We start from the raw sequence: 21,602 nt of genomic DNA, 5'->3' as shown, positions 1-21,602 counted from the left end.
CTAAAGGGGGAAAAATAGTAAATCATCTGTTTGATATTAATGTGAATTCTCATCTTATTCCCCAGTCTGCCTTAACTAGCTGCTTTATGCATCATCCAGGTTTTCTGGATTCAGTGGAAAAGACAAGGTAGTGTGTGCATATTCCATCTTACTTGGAATTGGAACTCCTGATATATTTTGAAATCAGCAAAAATGTTAAAACGTAAGAAACAATTGTAACTCTAATGTATGGGTTTCCCCATATTCTTTGTTTTATGCTTCATGTTGTTTAAGAATACATGCATTAGGCTGGGCACGGTGGCTCACACCTGTAATCCCAGCACTTTGGGAGGCTGAGGCGGGTGGATCACCTGACGTCAGGAGTTCGAGGCCAGCCTGACCAACATGGAAAAACCAACATGGAAAAACCCTGTCTCTACTAAAAAAAAATACCAAATTAGCCAGGCATGGTGGCGCTTGCCTGTAATCCCAGCTACTTGGGTGGCTGAGGTGGGAGAATTGCTTGAACCTGGGAGGCGGAGGTTGCAGTGAGCTGAGATCGCGCCATTGCACTCCAGCCTGGGCATCAAGAGCAAAACTCCGTCTCAAAAAAAAAAAAAAAAAGAAAAAGAAAAGAAAGAATACATGCATTAGAACCCACACAAGGAAACTGTCCCATTTCAGGGTACATCTTTTATGGGTGCAACTAAATGTGCAAATTTAGTAAAACATTTTGGGCACTTGAAGCCATTGAAACTTTTGCTGCCTCAGAGAAGCAGGATAATTTAATTTTTGCCTATGGAAAAAGTAATTTTACCTTAGTTTTATGTCTTTTCTAATTTGTCATAAGATTCTAGGCCAAAGATCTAGTAACTATTTTCTAGCCAGTTTCTTTTTGTTTGTTGTACTTATTTGAAGTGCATTAGGTTTCTCTTCCTTTTAATCACCAGTATATTGTTTTGAAAGTATATTGAACATTTTTTGTCATATTTTTTCTCCTTTCTCTTTTATATTTCTTACCTTTTTGTCCTTTATGTTTTTTACACTGTAGTTCTTTATTTTAGATTCTTCACCCCTACTCTCCATGTCCACTACTCCCACCCTACTAAAATGGTGGATAGGATTTATGTAGGGGTGCTGCTCTGAGAGTTTGAACTCTGATTGAGAGACTAATCCCCACCCCCAAAGGCTGTCTGCATCAGCTGTCCCCCTGGCTAATTAGAATTCCAAAGGGCATTAATAACCATTTAAATTAATCCGATTATACCTGCAGTTGCTAAAGGTAAGGTTCAGGCTGTTTAACCCTCTGTTAATGAACACAAACATGAATCAAAACTGGGTAGGAATTTTACAGTTTATTTTCATTTCTGCCCAAAGGAAGAAAACCATTTACCTGCTCTTTGTAGCAGTCTAGTTTACAACAATGCAAGGAAGCCTTGCCATTAATTCAGCCTTCATTAAAAGACCAAAGCTAAATTGCTCCATCTTGTGAAAATGCATTTGCATTGTTTGTGAAAGTCCTTTGGGGGCAGAGCTGTAGAAAACCACCTAACAGCAAATAATCCTTTAGTTAAATGCAAAAGTGTTATAAAGAGCTAAAAATTCTCTTTCTAGCAACTAATGTTGCAATGATAATTTGACAGCAGTGGTCTCCCAAGGGGCATTAAACAGGTGGAAAAAGAGCTACCATTTCACAACTTTAGTTAAAAAGGAGTGGAAACTGAATGACCAGTATTAAGAGTCAGAAGAAAGTCTATCGGGTTATGTAGTCCAGTTTCTCTTATACAGGAATTCTTTCTCCAACATAGTGGACATGGTCACCTAGTTTCTTTGTAAACATCTCAGTAACAGCAAGTATTAATAAGGCAGCCCATCTCATAATCAGATAACTTGTTATTGTCAGAGAATCCTGATCTGAAATTAGTAACTATTATTTTTCTTTCATTTTACCCCTTGAGCCATATCGAATTATTTCAGTATAGCTCATTGCCCTCATTCCCATTCCCTGACCTCTCCATATTTTCTTCTTTAGATCAGGTGTGTATTACAGGAGATTTTTGAAATGTAGAAATATATGGGAGAATAAAATGTTCAGTAAACATGATTGTAAGACAGCACTTTTCATACATGGTTGAAGTTGAAAAATTTTAAAGCAAGAAAAGGACCAGAAGAAATATCTTTCCATGTAATTGGCTATTTCTTGAAGAGTTATTCATTTTGCTGTTAATGTGTGTGTCACCTATGGAAAAGTCTAGATTCAAGAACTAAGTCAGAAAAATTGGTTTGAGAAAAAGACATCTACTGGAATCTGTATGGCAGTCCTTCAACAAAGATATCTGTTAGTCGATAGATGTCATCCCCAACACCTGTCTAAAATGACTCATGTCTTTTCCTGATTACCACTTATAGATTTTTCCCTTTTTAAAAAAACTTTACACAAAATGTAAACTTCATACATTGGGATTATTCTTTAGTCTGGATCTTTTCTTTGAATGAAATAAGCTTTGGGATGCTTATTTAGATGTTCAATGGAACAGTGTGGAGAACAGTAATTGTGTTTGGGCTAAAGAATTAATCCATTTAGTCATGGGAAGCACTACTTAGCTTTCCATAGCAGCTGAATTGTGGTGCAACTTTGGGGCTATTTTAGGATTTTAACCTCAAATAGAAATGAAACTTTATTTGTATTGATGAACATATGCTTTTGAATAATGAGCCATTGACTTGATTTCAATGAAAGTGAAATTGTTTTTCAATTCAGTTATTTTATGTTTGAACATGAATTGAAAGCTACATCTTTGTATTGCTGAAATTTTAAAAAATCAATAACTTTAACATTTGAACAGAAAGTGTTCTAATATGCAATTATTAGGGTGGCTTCAGAAGGGTATTGTAGCTTTAAAAATTTCTGACGGTTATTAGTACACTTTTGTACTGTGTAAATCAGACATTGAAATAAAATTATTTTTATTAACTAAAATTCTCCTACAATAGGAAATTTTACTGCATTTTGACATCTAGCAGGCCAAAGAAAGATGTTCAGAAAGTCTTATTTCTGTCTCAGGCCAATAATTATCCCGTATTTTGTGTAAAACATTCTTTAAAATTGTTAGTTTAAACAATCGCACAAAAGGAACTTTTCCAAGGGATGTAAGTTGCCTGCCACTGTACTACAGTCTGCCGGGTTCTACAGCCTGGAGAAAAATCTAGTAGCCTTTTAAAAAAAAAATTGTGTTAATAATAGCCTGTTTATGTTGTTGGATTTTCTGCTGTTTCATATACAATTTTATATGAGCTACCAATTAATGCAGTTTATATGCCGTTCCTATCCTCAGCAAGGAATGAGGTGGTAATCCTGCCCTGCTCTTACTACAAAAGCTGGGCACATATCTACCAAGGAAAAATTTGTCTGTCTTCAGGAATTTCTTTCTCCCTCTTTCCTAATCAGTGCAAATCCATCAGAGTCACCTGAAATCTCATCTCCTCCATGAAGCTTGTCCTGTGTGACCCTTGTAACCTGATATCCTCATCTTTAAAATTATGATTTGAACGCCTCATCCCTTTCCCTCTTACAGCGTTTTCATTATGATTTTCAGGTTCACACTCAAACTCAGACATTGCTAATGTTCTTTGAACTCATCTCTGGCACTTAACTTGCCTATCCCACACAATTAAGCACTCTGACCAATTTTGTAGTTAGGGTGAAGTTTTCATACAAACGTGGATATATTGAAGACAAACTCTAAAAAATTGGGTACTTGCTATGCTAGGATAGTGGCCTTTAATATATTAATATTTCTCTTTTTGAGTTAGCATTTTTAATAGAAAATTAGATAATGGTTAAAACTCACATTGGAGTACTTGATTCCACTGTGATTTAAGAGATGATACAGAGGTCCTATAAGAGACTTTAGAGCTTACTTACATATCATAAGTGGTAGGTCAATGCAGAGTTAAGTCGCAACAGCCTTGCAACTCAAGAGCAAGACTGTTAGATAATATAGGTAGAGAATCAAGCAGGATGAAGCAGTGGATTTAGTGTAGGGAATGGAATTATTTGGAGTAATGGTACTGGGAAAACATGTCTGAATAGATAATAGAGAGTGTGTGGGGTTAAGACAGACTCTAGTGGCACTGGGAGGATTGGGGTAGAGCTTGGTGTTGCACAGATATTGCGCCTTAAGCTTAAGTGATGTATTGGTGATTTTCATGGAGCATTTATTCTTTTTAAAGGGAAGATTTATTTGGGTGTTGTCCTGGTTAACTTCAGGAAGTCTTCTGTGTGAAATTATGCTGGAATTCGTTTTAAGGATGTAAATCCTATAAATCCACAGCTTGGGTAACAAATTGAATCTCTAACAAGTAGAAGGAATTTAAGAGAAAAATCCTGTTTGTCAAAGAATAGCTGATATTACAAACAGTTATTATATATACAAATTCTCTATCCAAAGGATGTCTTTGTATGTTGTTGAGATCATTGTCACTGCCTACTCTCAGTTGGGTATAGCAGAACAAAAACTCAGATTTCTTGGATTCTCATTTTTTTTTTTTTTTGAGATGGGGTCTCACTCTGTTGCCCAGGCTAGAGTGCAGTGGTGTGATCTCGGCTCACTGCAACCTCCACCACCCGGGTTCAAGCTATTCTCATGCCTCAGCCTCCCTAGTAGCTAGGATTACAGGCGTGCACCACCACACCTGGCTAATTTTTGTATTTTCCGTGAAGACGGGGTTTTACCATGTTAGCAAGGCTGGTCTTGAACTCCTGACCTCAGGAGATCCACCTACCTCAGCCTCCCAAAGTGCTGGGATTACAGACGTGAGCCACCGTGCCCGGCCAGATTCTCATATTTTTTGTAACGGCAGATCCCTTGTAAGTGCATCCCTTTGCACACCTAAATGCCTAAATCATATTGTTGATAAGTTTAATTCAACAAATAACTGTTATTTAGCCACTAGGGACGTTGCAGAAGAAACTACAAAATAAAGTTTTTTTTGTTTATTCTCTTATCTCCTTTAGATATATGAAAAATGCCACTCATAAGCAATGTTTGTGATGTGGTCGTGCAAACCAATGTGTTTTGCGTCTAATGTAGCAGTTTAATGAGTGGGAAGATGACTATCCTGGGGTGAATATGAAATGTGGCATGGAAAAGGAAACAATTGCTTGTGAATCCTGGAGAATCTGGTAACGGGAGAACTTGAATATGTCAAGGAAAGGAAAGGCATTGTAAACCAGAAGAATAGATAGGGAGAACAGTTTGAGCAAATTGTTTTTGGAGGCATATTTAATGTAGTGAAGACTTAATGTGGTAGTGATTTAATGAGAATTAGCTGGAAGAGACACTACCTACAAAACTCGTAATTTAGTCCAAATTCTGAGGAGTAACTTATACTAGGTTGGTAATGGTACTAATGCAAGTAAATAAAATATTGCCAAAATAATTTTGAAATTAGAGTCACCATGATTTAATGACTTGATAAAAATGTTAATGGAGAGAAGAGAGATTGTAAGTTTGTGTGATATTTAAAATAATTCAACTACTGATAGCAATAGGGAAGTTGAAAGGAAGGGCCCGGTCTACTTTAGTTTTAGATGTGTAGAGTTTGAATTTTCTGTATTTGATTTTGGTGAAGGAATTATGAGGGTACTTCAAAAAATAAGACTAGAATGATTTTGTCAGGCCCAGATACATAAATATATATAAATATTTGGACATGGAAAGAAAATCCCAGGAATCAAATAATGCACCAGTTTTATGATTTTGACACACTCAAACCTCTGCCTTTTGTTTCTCTGGGTCACCCTGTCCAGTACAACAATAGGCTTGCTATGTATTTTGGATGAACAATGAAAGAGTGAACTGTTCTTCTTTAAAAAGCTGTTTATTATAGTGAACTTCATCTATAGATGCAGCCATTTTGCCAGATCTCTGATGGAACTAACAATAATTTTGTCTAGTTAATTTTAATAGTACGTCTTTTGTCACAGGTTGTTCAAATGAACCTCAAATATAACTTATGATTTTTATGGCAGATAAAGAAGAATATTTTAAATGGAAGGAGACCTGATGCAAAGAAAAAGGCATTATTTTTAGTGGTGCAGTGATTTTGGGACTTATTATAGTAGAACCTATTCTTTATAGAGAATATTTTGTTTGATTTTTCTATTTTGTTTTTCTTTGCTATCTAGCTTTGTTACATAGTGACCATTTTTAGCACTATAAAACTTAATGTAGTAATCAGATTTAGCAGATTATTATTTAAAGTTGAGCATTTAAAATTAACTTTTTGCCCTGTGTTCTTTTTGAATTTCCTGTTTTTTATATAAATATTTGATTAAAAAGCTTTCTGTTTAATAAAATTTAGTATTAGGATTATTTTAATGTCGTTTGAGGACATTTAAAAAATCCTCCCAAAATATCTAGGATATTGTTTTAATTGTAGCCTTCTAAGTAGAAATTTAAAAAATTGGGAGATACACTTTTTTGTGTGAAGGATAAAGCTCTTGTATTAATGACAACATTAGTTATTGGGTAGTATTTTAATCATTATTAAAATTATTAAAAATTCTGTTATATATTGTAACATATTAAACATTTGAGTATGTGTTGAGTTCATCATTTGAATACATAGTGCTGTTTTAAGTTATTTGTGTGTTATGAAGAAAAGGTCACTATGTTTTATTTTTATAAGGTGGAAAAAACAATCCAGAATGATAATCAAAGCCAAGGTAGAGGAACTTGTTAAACACTTTAAAATTAGACTTCCCCCCACCCCCAGCCTCTAGTGTGATACTTTGAAGGCAGCTGCTACAGATAAACTCTGGAGCCCCAGATGGTGGTTGCCTAATCCTCATGAGAATTCATGTCCTGGAAGCAGCTCTTATCTCTCCAGACCTGACATTGTCTGTGAGCTTTTGCTAAGGAGGGAATAATATAAACATGCTATGCATGAGTTTCACTTCTTGAATATGTCAGAGACACAGGAAGTTATAACAAAGTATAAAAAGAACCGAGTTCACATTTATTGAAAATGTTGTTATTTAAAGCACTTGATGCTAGCTTGTGATGAGTGATGGGGTGCAGTCTGGAAGGAAAGGCACAGTGAACTTTATTTTTATTTTGGAAACGAAAATGCCAGTCTCAGTGTTATGATTTCAGAGGTGTAAATTTGTCATTAAGTGTGCAGTACCCAGAATAATTCAGTTATTTGATCTAATGTAAGAATGTAAAACAATCCATCCTGTAAATGAATGTCCTGGCTTTTATTTCCTATGCAGGAGTCCTCTCTGTTTCGAAAGTCAAAACAGCAATTGCACTATTCTGGATTTGATGTTTTGTTAAAAAAAAAAAGTTTCCGAAATCTGATCTGTGAGATCTGGGCCAGTGACAACTATAAGTGGTTGTCTCTTTGGCATAGCAGCCAAATGTTCTGAAGTGAAATTGTGGATACTTTCTCTACTTCAGGTAGTGTCTCATTTAATATATGAGGAGGGATGTTGGCACTGTCATCATGAATAATTGTTGAATCACCCATCACTTGATGTTATGACTCTCTATAAGGAAAAAGGGAGATTTCCCATCTTATAAAATGACAAAATTTGTAATCAAATGGGAAACTGTAGTGTTCCTCATAACAAAGCCTAAGCCTGTCTTTCAAATCTGATATCTCTTTCTCTAAATAACCTGTTTTCTAACCACTCTGGCCCTCTTACTTGTCCTAGAATCTGTGGTGCCCTGTTACGTTTTCATATCATTTTTCATTTTATTTCATCATTCTGCAGAGCCCTTCTTCAAAAAAGCTTCTATTCATCCTGTGAGACCCAGCTAAAATATCACTTGTTCTATGGAGTCTTTCTCAGACTGAATAATTTTATTTTATTTTCCCCCAGAATGTTAACAACCAAGAGTAATCTTTGTAAACTACAGATTTGATCATGCCTCAAAAAAAAAGTTCTAATGGTAATTAACATTTCATATCAAACTCAGTGTATCAGCTTAGTGGTCTCTGTCTTCATTTGTCCAGCCAATCACATCTTCTCTTTGTCACAGAACAACTTGCTGTTATCCCTTCCTCTGAGCCTACTTTGTGGTCACTTTTGCCCTGGAGTGCTCGCCTGTCTGTCCATTTTAGTCTTCCTCATTTTTATAGATCTAGAGTCTATGAGGAATTAAGATAATACAAAGTGGAAAGTATTAGGTGCCAAAAGAGAAGGAATTCAGTTGGCATACTTATGGAAGGCATGAGTATGTTGTGTTTGCCTCCTCTGTTCAAGTGGGAGGTCCTAATGATAGAGCTTGCTCCCTCAAACTTGTGTATATTCTGCAGTCTCTAGTACAGTATCTTAGGGAAGAGGTAGAGGAGGAGATAAATTTGAAACATTAGTAAGAAAGAACTGAGTCAAACCTGAGTTTGGTTAGATAGGATAGGTGGTAGAGTGAAGGAAGAGGCATCAAAGACTCGTGTTCAATACCTTTTTTGCATTGAATTAATTGATGATTGACCCTCGGTGTGTTTATCATATTTTCCTTCTTTTGCCTAGTGTGTGCTAAAGTAGTCTGAAACAGACTGCTTACCACCTGTGTCTTTTAGCCATCTACCCACTGAGCTCCTTTTCTATTGCTTCCTATTTTTGTCATATTTGCCACACCCTCCTCTCCACCTGTATTCTCTTTTTTGGGTTCTGTTTCCCGTAGTAATTTAAATGGCCAATGAAAACATGCCCCAGATGATACTATTTTTCATCATGCTCTCTTGCCACTTTGTTTTCCTGTTTAAAAGAACAAACAGCAAAAGAAAAAGACACAAGCTGCTAGTTTGTAGCCTAGCTGGCTCTGATTTCTCTAATTCTTGTCTTTGCTGTTCTGTCATTCTTGGTTTCTACTGTTTCTTTCTCTTTTTTCTTCTTTTTATATTTTATTTTTTATTTTTCTTGAGATGGAGCTTTGCTCTTGTTGCCTAGGCTAGAGTGCAATGGTGCAATCTCAGCTTGCTGCAACCTCCACCTCTTGGGTTCAAGCGATTCTCTTGCCTCAGCCTCCCGAGTAGCTGGGATTATAGGCATACACCACCATGCCCAGTTAATTTTTTGTAGTTTTACTAGACGGGGGGTTTCACTATGTTGGCCAGGCTGGTCTCGAACTCCTGACTTCAGATGATCCACCTGCCTCGGCCTCCCGAAGTGCTGGGATTACAGGCGTGAGCCACCATGCCTGGCCCTACTGTTTCTTTTTCTTTCTTTCTTTCTTTTTTTTTTTTTTTAGATGGAGTCTCGCTCTGTCGTCCAGGTTGGAGTGCAGTGGTGCGATCTCGGCTCACTGCAAGCTCTGCCTCCCGGGTTCACGCCATTCTCCTGCCTCAGCCTCCCAGTAGCTGGGACTACAGGCGCCCGCCACCACGCCTGGCCAATTTTTTGTATTTTTAGTAGAGACGGGGTTTCACCGTGTTAACCAGGATAGTCTCGATTTCCTGACCTTGTGATCTGCCTGCCTCGGCTTCCCAAAGTGCTGGGATTACAGGCGGTGAGCCACTGCACCCAGCCTGTTTCTTTTTCTTACCTCACTCTGCTCCCATTTTTGCCTTCCCATTTGTGCACCACCATTATTAAATGCTTTATATTCTCTCTTTTGATTGGTTACACATTCTTTTATTCTTCCTATTCTTAATCCTTTGTGTTTTCTCTGTTACTTTGTTTTTCTAATTTCCTCTCTCTTCGTTATCTTTTTCTCTTTTCTTCTCCACGTTCACTTCCTTTTTTTTTATTATCTTTCAACTCTCTTCCTTTTTTCACTCTTCACTGTGTATCTTTAAAAAATAAAACCCGAAAACAAAACATAAAGCTCCTGGCTGTATTCAGGCCTCATTTTGTGCTTGCTTTCCATGTTTCCTATTGCTTTAATTAGAGCTGACACCAAGTTTTCCCCTTCATCTATGACTTTTCATTATTTTCCTCATATTCCTTACCCATAACAAATCTTAAAAAGCTATAATCCCAGCTGTTCTCCACCACCATCATGTCCAACTCCACGTGCTTCCTTCTTCCATTTTTGTTCCAGTGATTTTATGTATGTGTGTTTATTAAAGTCCTAAAATGGGGAAAATATGGCTGATGTGCAACTGTTGAGTCCCGCAATACTGGCTTTTCTACCTCTTAGAAGCCTTGGTGGCGAGGGTAGAAGCGGGAGCCAATTCATAAAAAGAGAATGAAGAGTCAAATAAGAAATTTGAGGGTGTTTATAGCTGTCTGTAAATTATGCTTTGTGGAAAATACAGTTGGAAGTGTAATTGAGGAACAGGAGTAGACCAGAAATACAAACCGTTCAGAGGCTCTCTGCTTAAAGATGCGTATCTTTTCTTCCCTTCCCCTGTGACTCATACCTACTGTTCATTAGAAATGCATGTGTTTTAACTGGTCTTTTTTAAAATGAAAATGTTCTGTAATATTAAGTCTTCATCACACTTTGTGTGACTTAATCTTAATCAGATTGTGAATAGGAATTTTAATTTTGAGTGTGAGGGAAGGACAGTGGAGGGAGAGCACTAATGGGTAGAAACTCTCCTGTGTAACAGGGGCTATGGGAGACAAGGGTATCATTGCATTCTCTTGTAACTTTTGTTTTGAATTCATTGAATTTTTTAAATGAAGACGATATTAGTGAGAATCTAGTTTAATTTATTTATTTTATAGGTTAAAAAACGATCCAGAGAGATTTACTTGTTCAGGTCTTACAGCTTGTTAGTGATTGAAAAGGGCCAGTTCGATCCATTGTCTTTTTAATGCCATATTATTTTTGTATTACAGTGGCTTCCTAGCCATTCCTTGACTTGAAGTGGGAAGAAAAGGATCAAAGAGAAAAAGAGACAATAAGTAATATGTATATGTGCCCTTCCACCTTCTCATTCTTTTCTTCCTTTATTGTCAGCATATTATAATATTCTAGTCTTCCATATCTGAAGAACAGATCCTGCTTGTACGGCTAAGGAGCTGTTTTATTGCAAGTATTAGAAAACAAAAATATTAGAGCTTTATTAAGGAGGAAAGTAATAATATATTTTAAAGATTTTCTATGCTATTTTATTTATGTTCATCAAAAACACAAGATCACTTTTTGTGTAGAAAATCTGAATGGGTAGGAGGGAAGCAAAATCTGACTGGAGAATCCAGTGGTCCAGAGTTACTTTAAGAAGTGAATATGTTTAAATCAGCAGGGCCCAATGACATGCATCATAGGGCACTTAAAGATGTGGCAGATATCATTGCAGAGGCACTAACAAATTACCATGCAGAGGATGTGAAAAGGGCAGAGTAATGGTAGGGCTTCTAAGCCACCACTTTTGTTAATCTAGTGCTCTTTACCACCTCCCCCCAAAGCTATAGAAACAAAGAAGCTATACAAAACTCACATTATCTGCATTGCACTGGCCTTTGAAAACACCATTTATCCAGCCATACCTCATTTTCTCAACTTACACATCCTAAATATAAATCCAATGTGGGCTTTAAGAGCTTGTATAATGTCTGTGGAAAATAGAGAGTAGAAATAGAGCTTCTATTCACAAGTGTTTCTTGAATCCCAGTTTTTAGAGTACATTTAGCATACTTATTTGATCCTCTAAGCAACTCAGAATGTCTCTGATATAATGCATAAAGATAGCACAGTATGCAATAAAAAAGTTTACATTCTTTGGATTCAGTTTGTATTATTAATCCAGACCTTTTTATTTGTTTGTTTCTATTATGTACCTTGTCTGCTTCCACTAAAGGATTTGAGATAGATTGGGATAACATGCATGTACAATAGTAGGACAGCTGAAGATAAAGTCAAAGAGTAAACAGTCAAGTGAGGTTACCTCTTCTAGGAACCTGAGGTAAAATGATTATTGTATTTAGATATTAAATTTAGCTCTCAGCTGTGGCAGTTAAAACCAAGGGGAAACGTAATGAATTGTTTGTTTTAATTGTTTGTTTAATTAAAGAGAAGCACATTACTTTTAACCTTAAATCATGGCTATTTAAATACACATTGTATTACGTCTGTAAACTTGTTTGTTTGTTTTTAGAGGCAGGGTCTTGCTCTGTTGCCCAGGTTGGAGCACAGTGTCATGATCACAGCTTACTGTAACCTCCACCTCTTGGGCTCAAGTGATCCTCCTGCCTCAGTCTCCCCAGTAGCTAGGACTCAGTTGTGAGCCACCATGCCCAGCTAATTTTTAAATTTTTTTGTAGAGATGAAGTTTTACTATGTTGCCCAGGCTGATCTTGAACTCCTGGACTCAAGCGATCCTCCTGCCTTGGCCTTCCACAGTGCTGGGATTATAGGCGTAAGCCATCACGCCCGGCCCTTATAAACTACTTTAGAGTAGAGACCATATGGATCCATGTTTGTCTCCATCACAGTTTTTAGCACAAGTGAACAAATGGTTGAATATGATTTAGTTTTAGGAAAGTAACTTGTTTTGGCACTAGACTCTAAGAGAAAATTTGGCTTCTGGAATCTTATGAACAAAATACTGAGTAATATAAGTGATTGACAACTATTTCAGCCAAAGTTTTATAAAAGAAGCAAAACAGTTCTTTGTATAGCCCTTGCTTTTGTTAAACCCACAGAAACTACAGGGGGCAACTAGGAAGTGGAGGGTGGTATCTTGAACAAATCATGAGATTCTGAGTCGATGGACCCAAATCTAGTCCCATATCTGCTTTGATTTCTGTGACACTAGGGAAGCTATATAACCTTACTGAACTTTACAGATTTCCTCATTTGTAAAATAGGGCTGCTAATAATTTCTCAAAGGCATTTTGGTTTGTTTAAATGAAGTAATCCAGGTACGCAACAGTTTCTTTTGAGAGAAAATATTTTTCTTTTTAAATTTTTTTTTTTTTTTTACTTTAAGTGCCATGATACATGTACAGAATGTGTAGGTTTGTTACATAGGTATACGTGCACCATGGTGGTTTCCTGCACCTATCCACCCGTCATCTAGGTTTTAAGCCCCACATGCATTAGCTGTTTGTCCTGATGCTCTCCCTCCCCTTGCCCCCCACCAACAGGCCCCAGTGTGCGTTGTTCCCCGCCCTGTGTTTATGTGTTCTCGTTGTTCAACTCCCACTTATGCATGAGAACATGTGGTGTTTGGTTTTCTGTGTGCCTGTGTTAGTTTACTGAGGATGATGGCTTCCAGCTTCATCCATGTCCCTGCAGAGGACATGATCTCATTCCTTTTTGTGGCTGCATAGTATTCCATGGTGTATATGTACCACATTTTCTTTATCCAGTCTATCATTAATGGACATTTGGGTTGGTTCCATATCTTTTCTATTGTGAATAGTGCTGCAATAAACATATGTGTGCCTGTATGTTTATAATAGAGTGATTTATATTCCGTTGGGTATATACCCAGTAATGGAATTGCTAGGTCAAATGGTATTGCTGGTTCTAGATCCTTGAGTAATTGCCACACTGTCTTCAACAATGGTTGAACTAATTTATGCTCCCACTAGCAATATAAAAGCATTTGTATTTCTCCATAGCCTCTCCAGCATCTGTTGTTTCTTGACTTTTTAATAATCGCCATTCTGACTGGCATGAGATGGTACCTCGTTGTCATTTCGATTTGCATTTCTCTGATGATCAGTGTTGTTGAGCTTATTTTCTTGTTTGTCAGCCGCATAAGTGTCATCTTTTGATAAGTGTCCATATTCTTTGTCCACTTTTTGATGGGGTTGTTTTTTTCTTGTAAATTTGTTTAAGTTCTTTGTAAATTCTAGAGATTAGACCTTTGTCAGATGGGTAGATTGCAAAAATTTTCTCCCATTCTGTAGGTTGCCTGTTCACTCTGATGATAGTTTCATTTGCTCTGCAGAAGCTCTTTACTTTAATTAGATCCCATATGTCACTTTTAGCTTTTGTTGCGATTGCTTTTGGCGATTTCATCATAAAATCTTTGCCCATGCCTATGTCTTGAATGGTATCACCTAGGTTTTCTTCTAGGGTTTTTATGGTTTTGTGTTTTACATTTAAGTTTTTAATCCATCTTGAGTTAATTTTTGTATGAGGTGTAAAGAAGGGGTCCAATTTCGGTTTTCTGTATATGGCTAGCCAGTTTTCCCAGCACCATTTATTAAATAGGGAATCCTTTCCCCATTGCTTGTTTTTGTCAGGTTTGTCAAAGATCAGATGGTTGTAGATGTGTGGTCTTATTTCTGAGGTCACTATTCTGTTCCACTGGTCTATATGTCTGTTTTGGTACCAGTACCATGCTGTTTTGGTTACTGTAGCCTTGTAGTATAGTTTGAAGTTAGGTAGCATGATGCCTCCAGCTTTGTTCTTTTTGCTTAGGATTGTCTTCGTTATGTGGGCTCTTTTTTTTTGCTCCATATGAATTTTAAAGTAGTTTTTTCCTAAGATAAAATAATTTTCTGAACTGAGCATGGGCTTTTCAGTTAGGCTGACTTTGGATTTTGCTGTTTGACCATGGGCAAAGCACTTAACATGTCTGCTGTGGTTTGAATGTGTCCCCCAAAAGTCATGTGTTAGAAATTTGATCCCCAATATGGAGATGTTGGGAGGTGGGATCTTTAAGATATGTTTGGGTCATGAGGGCTCTGCCCTCATGAATGGATTAATGCAGTTATTGTGGGAGTGGGTTCATGACAACAGGAAAAGTTTAACCCCATCTTAAGTGTGCTTTAGCACCTGCACAGGGTGCAGGTTAATTCTCTTGGCAAGAATCTTGTCCTTAACTGGTTTGTTTACAACAATGCCAACAGCATGCAGGGTAACATTGTAGACTTCCAGGTTTGCCATGGTAACATTTGTGAGGCATTCCTTTTTGAACAGTACCTATTCCCTTCATGTCTGCAGTATCACCTTTCTTGTAGCTTCACATGTATGTGGCCAAAAGAACAACTCTTTTCTAAAAGGCCTGGAGAACATATCAGGTTCCTCCCTTACTAGAAAATGAGAGTGTTCCACCTGAAAGACAACTAGTATACTTTAATACACTTTAAAGTGACTGCATAATATTTCACAGCTTAGATGTGTCATGGTTTATGTCATCTTCGCTCTGTTGATGGGTACTTTGTAAGCTCCACTTTTTGTTGAGATGGAGTCTCGCTCAGTCGCCCAGGTTGCAGTGCAGAGGCACAATCTCAGCTCACTGCAACCTCCGCCTCTCGGGTTCAAGCGATTCTCCTGCCTCAGCCTCCTGAGTAGCTGGAATTACAGGCACATGGGACCACACCTGGTTAATTTTTTGTATTTTTAGTAGAGATGGGGTTTTACCATGTTGGTCAGGCTGGTCTCAAACTCCTGACCTTGTGATCCACCTGCCTTGGCTTCCCAAAGTGCTGGGATTACAGGCGTGAGCCACCGTGCCCAGCCAGCTCCACTTTTTTTATTTGGTGAGGAAAGTTAAAATCATGCATTTGTACAATTGTGGATTTGTTGGAGTTTTTTTTTTTCTTTCAGCTTTGTCAGTTCTTAATTTGTACATTTTGAAGCCCCATTCTTAGGAGTATTATGATATTTTGGTGAATTGTCCCCTTAGTCATTATTAAATGTTTCTCTTTATTCCTGACAACGTCGTTTGTTCTAAAATCTGCTTTTTCTGATACTAATATAGGCAGCCACTCTTGCTATCTTTTCTGCCATTTTTTAGTTCTTTTATTTTTAACAGATATATGTCTAAAAAGTAGGTTTTGTGTAGAAAGCATGTAGGAGGGTTCTTTCCCTGATTTCAAGTAGTTCCTTCTATCCCCACACAAGAGAATAATACTAAGCCAGAAAATTGATGAAACCAATCTTCAGCTTTCTTTCCCCTCCCTCCCTTCCCCTCCCGGCTTTCCCCTCCCCTCCTCCTCCCCACTTCTCTCTCATTCCTCTCCCCTCCTGCCTTCACCTTTCCCTCTTTGTTTTGGCAGAGTCTCCCTCTGTTGCCCAGGCTGGAGTGTGGTGGCGCGATCTTGGCTCAGCGCAACCTGCTGGACTCAAGCGATCCTCCCACCTTAGCCTCCCGAGTAGCTGGGACTACAAGTATGTACCACCACATCCAGCTAATTTTTGTATTTTTTGTAGAGATGGGTTTTGCCCTTGTTGCCCAGGCTGGTCTCAAACTCCTGGGCTCAAGTGATCCACTTGCCTCAGCTTCCTAAAGTGTTGCGGTTACAGGTATGAGCCACGATGCTGGGCCTAGCTTTCTATGTGGCCAGTTTCTCTGGTATTTTTCTCTGGAAATTGCGGCGACTTTGACCTGTGTACGTTCTGTGATCTGTCCTTGACACTCAATTAGGTAGATGGAGTCTGGTTTGACTACCTCCTCCCTTACAAGGTGGCCAGTAAACCTTCTCAATGTGGTAAGATTCAACTTACCTATTTCCTTTCTCTCCAGGATCACTATTCTGCCATGTCTGTTCTGTGTCTAAAAGTGTTTCAGACAGAGGCAGGGGGATCTCTTGAGGCTGAGAGTTTGATATCAGCCTGGATAACTTAGTGAAACTCTAGTCTCTCCAAAAAAAAAAAGTTGGTCATGGTGGTGCGCAAACATAGTCCCAGCTACTGGAGAGGCTGAGAGGGGAGGATCGCTTTAGCCCAGGAGTTTGAGGCTACAGTGAGCTATGATCTTACCACTGTACTCGAGCCTGGATGACAAAGCCAGACTCTGTCTCTAAATTAATGAATGAATACGGTTGTGTCTTCTTATTGTTTAGAGTTGAAGTATATGTGGTCCTTGTTACTCCATCATAACTGGAAGTGTAATTTTGCTTTCATTCTTAAATGATATATTTGGAGCATATAATCTCATTTGAAAGCTTTTTTTAGCACTTGCAATGTGTATTTCTACTGTGTTCTGGCATTTATTATTTTTTATGATGTCAGTAGTCATTTATTTTTTTTTCTATATGTTAATGTGTCATTTTTCTCTGCCTTCTTTCAAGATTATTTCTGTATTTAAACTTTATAGTAGTTTGTGATGTGCCTGGTTGTACATTTTTTGTATTTTTCCTGGTTGGATATAAAAGTTTTATTTATTATTTCTCCAGAGTTTTTTTTTTTTTTTTTGCCTTGTGTTCAAGACTAAAACTTTTTTCTTGCTTCATTTTTTCCTCCTGGTCATTCTTATAATCCCATAATACATGTGGTAATCCATTGCTGTTTCCTTCAGTTTACGATGCCATGTTTAAAACAAAAAAAATCGATTTTCTGTTTGTCAGATCGGATAATTTCTACTGATCTATGTTCATGCCTACTAACTTTTCCTTCTATCATAGCCAATCTGCTATTTAGCCCATTCAGTGATTTTTAAAAATATTTCAGATACTATATTTTCTATTTCTAAATTTTCCATTGCTTTTAAAAAATAATTTCTGTTTCTCTGGTGTGATTTCCTATCTGTTTAATCATTGCCAGCATTTTTTTCAAATTATTGTTTTATTTTTGATATTTATGTTCATCATTTTATCACTTTTTATGACTGAGGTTTAGTAAATAGTTTTAAGTCTTTGTTAAGTATATTAGTAGGCCCTCCTGTACTCTGGCCCTCCTTTCTGTGTTAGTGGTGTTCACATCAATTTTTTAAATGAATGATTTGGTGCTCTTGGTTTCTCCAGTGTATTTTTTGTTATGGCTTCTGCTTTTGTTTGTTTGTTTTCAGACAAGGTCTTACTCTGTCACCCAGGCTGGAGTGCAATGGCATGATCACAGAGCCTTGGCCTCCTCGGCTCAGGTGATCCTCCCACCTCATCCTCCCGAATAGCTGGAATTACAGGCGTACACCACCACACCCAGCTAATTTTTGTATTTTTAGTGGAGGTGGGGTTTTGCCATGTTGCCCAGGCTGGTCTCAAACTCCTGAGCTCAAGTGATCCACCTGCCTCGGCCTCCCAAAGTGTTAGGATCACAGGCATGAGCCACCACTCCCGGCCTATTACAGCTTCTGAAACACAGTCTACTAGATTGCCTTCACCAGCCCTTTCTCACTTCTAGCTTTAATAGGCAGGAGTGCTGCTTCAGCAAAAAGAAGGGTGAGAGCAAGTTTAGAAATGGCAGTGTTGAATGAGATGAAATGAGAATAGGTAATGTGTAACAGATCATATTGAGTGATGAGTATGGGCTGGCAGCATCTCTGGTAATCCTGAGCTGCTTTCTGGTACTTATATCTCACGTCCACACCAGCAGCAAAACCTGTCACTTTAAGCCTTTGGAATATACTTAGAATCAGAACCTGGTTACTTCTTACCCATCTACTCTGCCATCACCTTGTTCCAATTCACCATTATCATAGTTTAAACTGTTGCAGTGGTGTCCTAGATTTTTGTTCTTCATTTTTCCACCAAGCAGCTAGAGAGGTCCTTTTAACACATAAATCAGACAATGTCATTTCTTTGCACACAGCTCATTCATTTCATGGCAAAGAAGGCTATATATGATATGGTTCTTTATCTTTCTGATCTTATCTCCTAATACTATCACCTATCAATACTCTGCTTCAGCCACATTGACTGCTTTTAAAAAAATTTTTAAAAATATTAATAACTTTATTCTTTTCTCTTTTTACTTGGGCTGGCATAATAAAATACAACCGCGATTTTTTTTTTTTTTTTTTTTTTTTTGAGACGGAGTCTCACTCTGTCGCCCAGGCTGGAGTGCAGTGGTGCGACCTCAGCTCACTGCAAGCTCCACCTCCCAGGTTCACGCCATTCTCCTGCCTCAGCCTCCCGAGTAGCTGGGACTACAGGCGCCCGCCACCACGCCCGGCTAATTTTTTGTATTTTTAGTAGAGACGGGGTTTCACTGTGTTAGCCAGGATGGTCTCCATCTCCTGACCTTGCGATCTGCCCACCTCAGCCTCCCAAAGTGCTGGGATTACAGGCATGAGCCACCGTGCCTGGCCATTTTTTTTTTAAAGTTCCAAGTATATTCCCGTCTTAGAGCTTTTGCACATATCGTGCCCTCTGTTGTGTATGCTTTCCAACCTCAATATTTACATGGCTGTCTTCCTCATTTTTTTCAATCTTGCTCAAATATCATCAGAGAGAATTTCCCTCACCTGTATAAAATAACATCTTTGTCTACCCTTTTCATTTTCTATCCCCCTTAATGTTTTATATGCATATGTATGTATACACATGTGTGTATGTATATATTTAATGGTTTCACTCTACCTGTTAAAGAAGAACCTTTTTTGTTTCATTTCTGCATCCCCAGGGCCTAGAACAGTGCTCAAATACTTCTTGAATGCATGACTGAATAAACTGGATAAATATTTGTGTTTCTAAGGGAAATCAGTGGGCATATAGCAGCATTAGGACTCTGGAGAAGTGTGGAGTAGTTAGGTAGGGGTGTGTTCTGGAGAGAATAAGTTACTGGAGTGGACATGTTGATGCTAAAGATTGTTTGGTGGGCAGATTACTTGGGCAGATAGTAATACATGAAGTCAGAAGGCTTTCTGGATTATTGGTCTCTCTTTGAATCCACCAAGGACAGTTTTTTTTTTCTCTTCATTTGACCCCATGCTATATGATTAGGTTTCTTTCTTTTTCTGTTTCTTCTTCCTGTTATTTATTTTTATTTTTTTTAATTTTTTGGCTTCAGAGTGAGCAAGCTTTCTTTCACCCTTTCGTGGCTCTCTGGTTTATTGTCATAGTCCTTTCCTGCCAGCTTGATTGTCTCCCCTCTAGTGGCTGGCCCTCATCTTCCTGGCTTCTTTTTTGTCAGGAAGGGTGTTGTGTATGTGCACTTTATCCCTGAATGCTAAGAGAGGACTTGTCAAACTGACAGTTGGTGTGACTACTGGCTGCCACTTGACATGGAGAATGACATCTAAAAGTCTGCATTTGCAGCCGTGGACCTTCAAGAGACTCATAGAAGAGGCTGTACTTTATCAATGAGAAATAACCACATCTATGAACATTTAGTATTTATAATATTAAAATGTATCCTTTCACTGAACTATATTTAGCCCTCATACTGTTCATCCTATCTTATATTACTGATCTTTTTCATGTGATAAATAAGATTATGTAGAAAACACCAAGATTTTTCAGGAGTAGTGTATAATAATGAACAAGGTTTATTATTTCATTTGTTTCTTGTGTGCATTACATCATTCATTTCCCTCCCCTGTTTTGACATCTGCAGTGGCTCCCTGATATCTACTAAATATAACTATTCAACCAGCATCTAAGGCATTCATAATATGCCCCAACCTACCTTTTAAAATCTTATTTCTTAGCCCCCTCACAGATTTTTCTCTACCCTATTCCACTGGTTTCTAAACAGGTTTTTTTTGGAGCCTCTTAGGCATTCCCTTGGAAAGGTAGGGGTCAAGTCACCAGATTCCTATCCTCAACCTTTAGGCTTTAATCTCTTTTGCATGTTTTGGTTTCTTTAAAATAGGGCTCTATAACTAAAAGAGGTTTGAAAGTCACTCCATTTGTCTGGTCAGATGATTAGTCTCTATGTCTTTCAGTCTGTCTCTGCCTCTTTCTCCTGTACACATACTCCCTGGGGCCTTATACTTAAACATTTTCCTGTGGCTTCACTTTTCTCTGTAGTTCCTTCTGCCAGGAATGCTAATGTCTCCAGTTGATCATTCAGATAGTGAGTTTTGCTGGTTAGCTGGAACAGTGTGACAGTTTTAAACATTTTATTTTTATTTCTAAAGAATTTCCAGTAAGCTGGGAAATTAAGTGTTTTGCATGATCAAAACGTTTAGGGATTAATATATGTTTTGTTACCTTATAACATTGTATGAACGATGGAGAAAGACAGATTTTTACAAATGTTAGAAATGTGAAGTCTTGAATTGGGTCATAATTTTTTCAATGAAGGTGTGAAGTTTAAGTTTAGTGGGAGAGAGTGATTCAGCATACATATGGTTTTACTTGTAGGGTTTTTTGGTTTGTTTGTTTTGGGGTTTTGTTTTTGGTTTTGGTTTTTTAATAATATAAGCTGTATATGCAGCCAAGATAGATTACATTATACATATTATTTTTCTTCCATCTTTATCATCAAATACTGAGTTCTCTCACAGTGCTTTGATTCATACTAGGGTTTTTTTTTATGTATAACGCAGAGAAGTAGTATGTTTTGTAATGATAGTTCTCATTTCTGGATACTTTTAAAGCTTCAGTTTTCATGTCTTAGTAATAGGATGTTAATGATGTGATATTATTTTATCTTTAACATTTTTCGTTGTAGAATGTTAATATGGAAATGTTGCTCAGCAGTCTGCAAAGGACTGTTGCTAGTGTAAAACATTAAGTCATTTTGCTTAGAAAATCTGTGGCTAGGGCCAGGCGCGGTGGCTCACGCCTGTAATCACAGCACTTTGGGAGGCCAATGTGGGCGGATCACGAGGTCAGGAGATGGAGACCATCCTGGCTAACACGGTGAAACCCCATCTCTACTAAAAATACAAAAAATTAGCCGGGTGTGGTGGCGGACGCCTGTAGTCCCAGCTACTTGGGAGGCTGAGGCAGGAGAATGGCATGAACTCGGGAGGTGGAGCTTGCAGTGAGCTGAGATGGCACCACTGCACTCCAGCCTGGGTGACAGAGCGAGACTCCGTCTCAAAAAAGAAAAAAACAAAAATAAGAAAATTTTTGGCTAAATCACTGGGGA

At 37.9% G+C, this 21,602-nt stretch overlaps 1 protein-coding gene across 3 annotated transcripts in view; it reads left to right on the top strand.

Moving 5' to 3' along the window:
- ZCCHC7 (zinc finger CCHC-type containing 7) overlaps positions 1–21,602 on the top strand; it is a 236,930-nt gene that overhangs the window by 70,420 nt on the left and 144,908 nt on the right. The window lies entirely within an intron of this gene.

Source organism: Nomascus leucogenys, chromosome 8 (assembly GCF_006542625.1).
Source record: "Nomascus leucogenys isolate Asia chromosome 8, Asia_NLE_v1, whole genome shotgun sequence".
Lineage (NCBI taxonomy): Eukaryota > Metazoa > Chordata > Mammalia > Primates > Hylobatidae > Nomascus > Nomascus leucogenys.
Note: the sequence above shows the minus strand (reverse complement) of the source record. Positions and strands in the feature narration are given on the sequence as shown.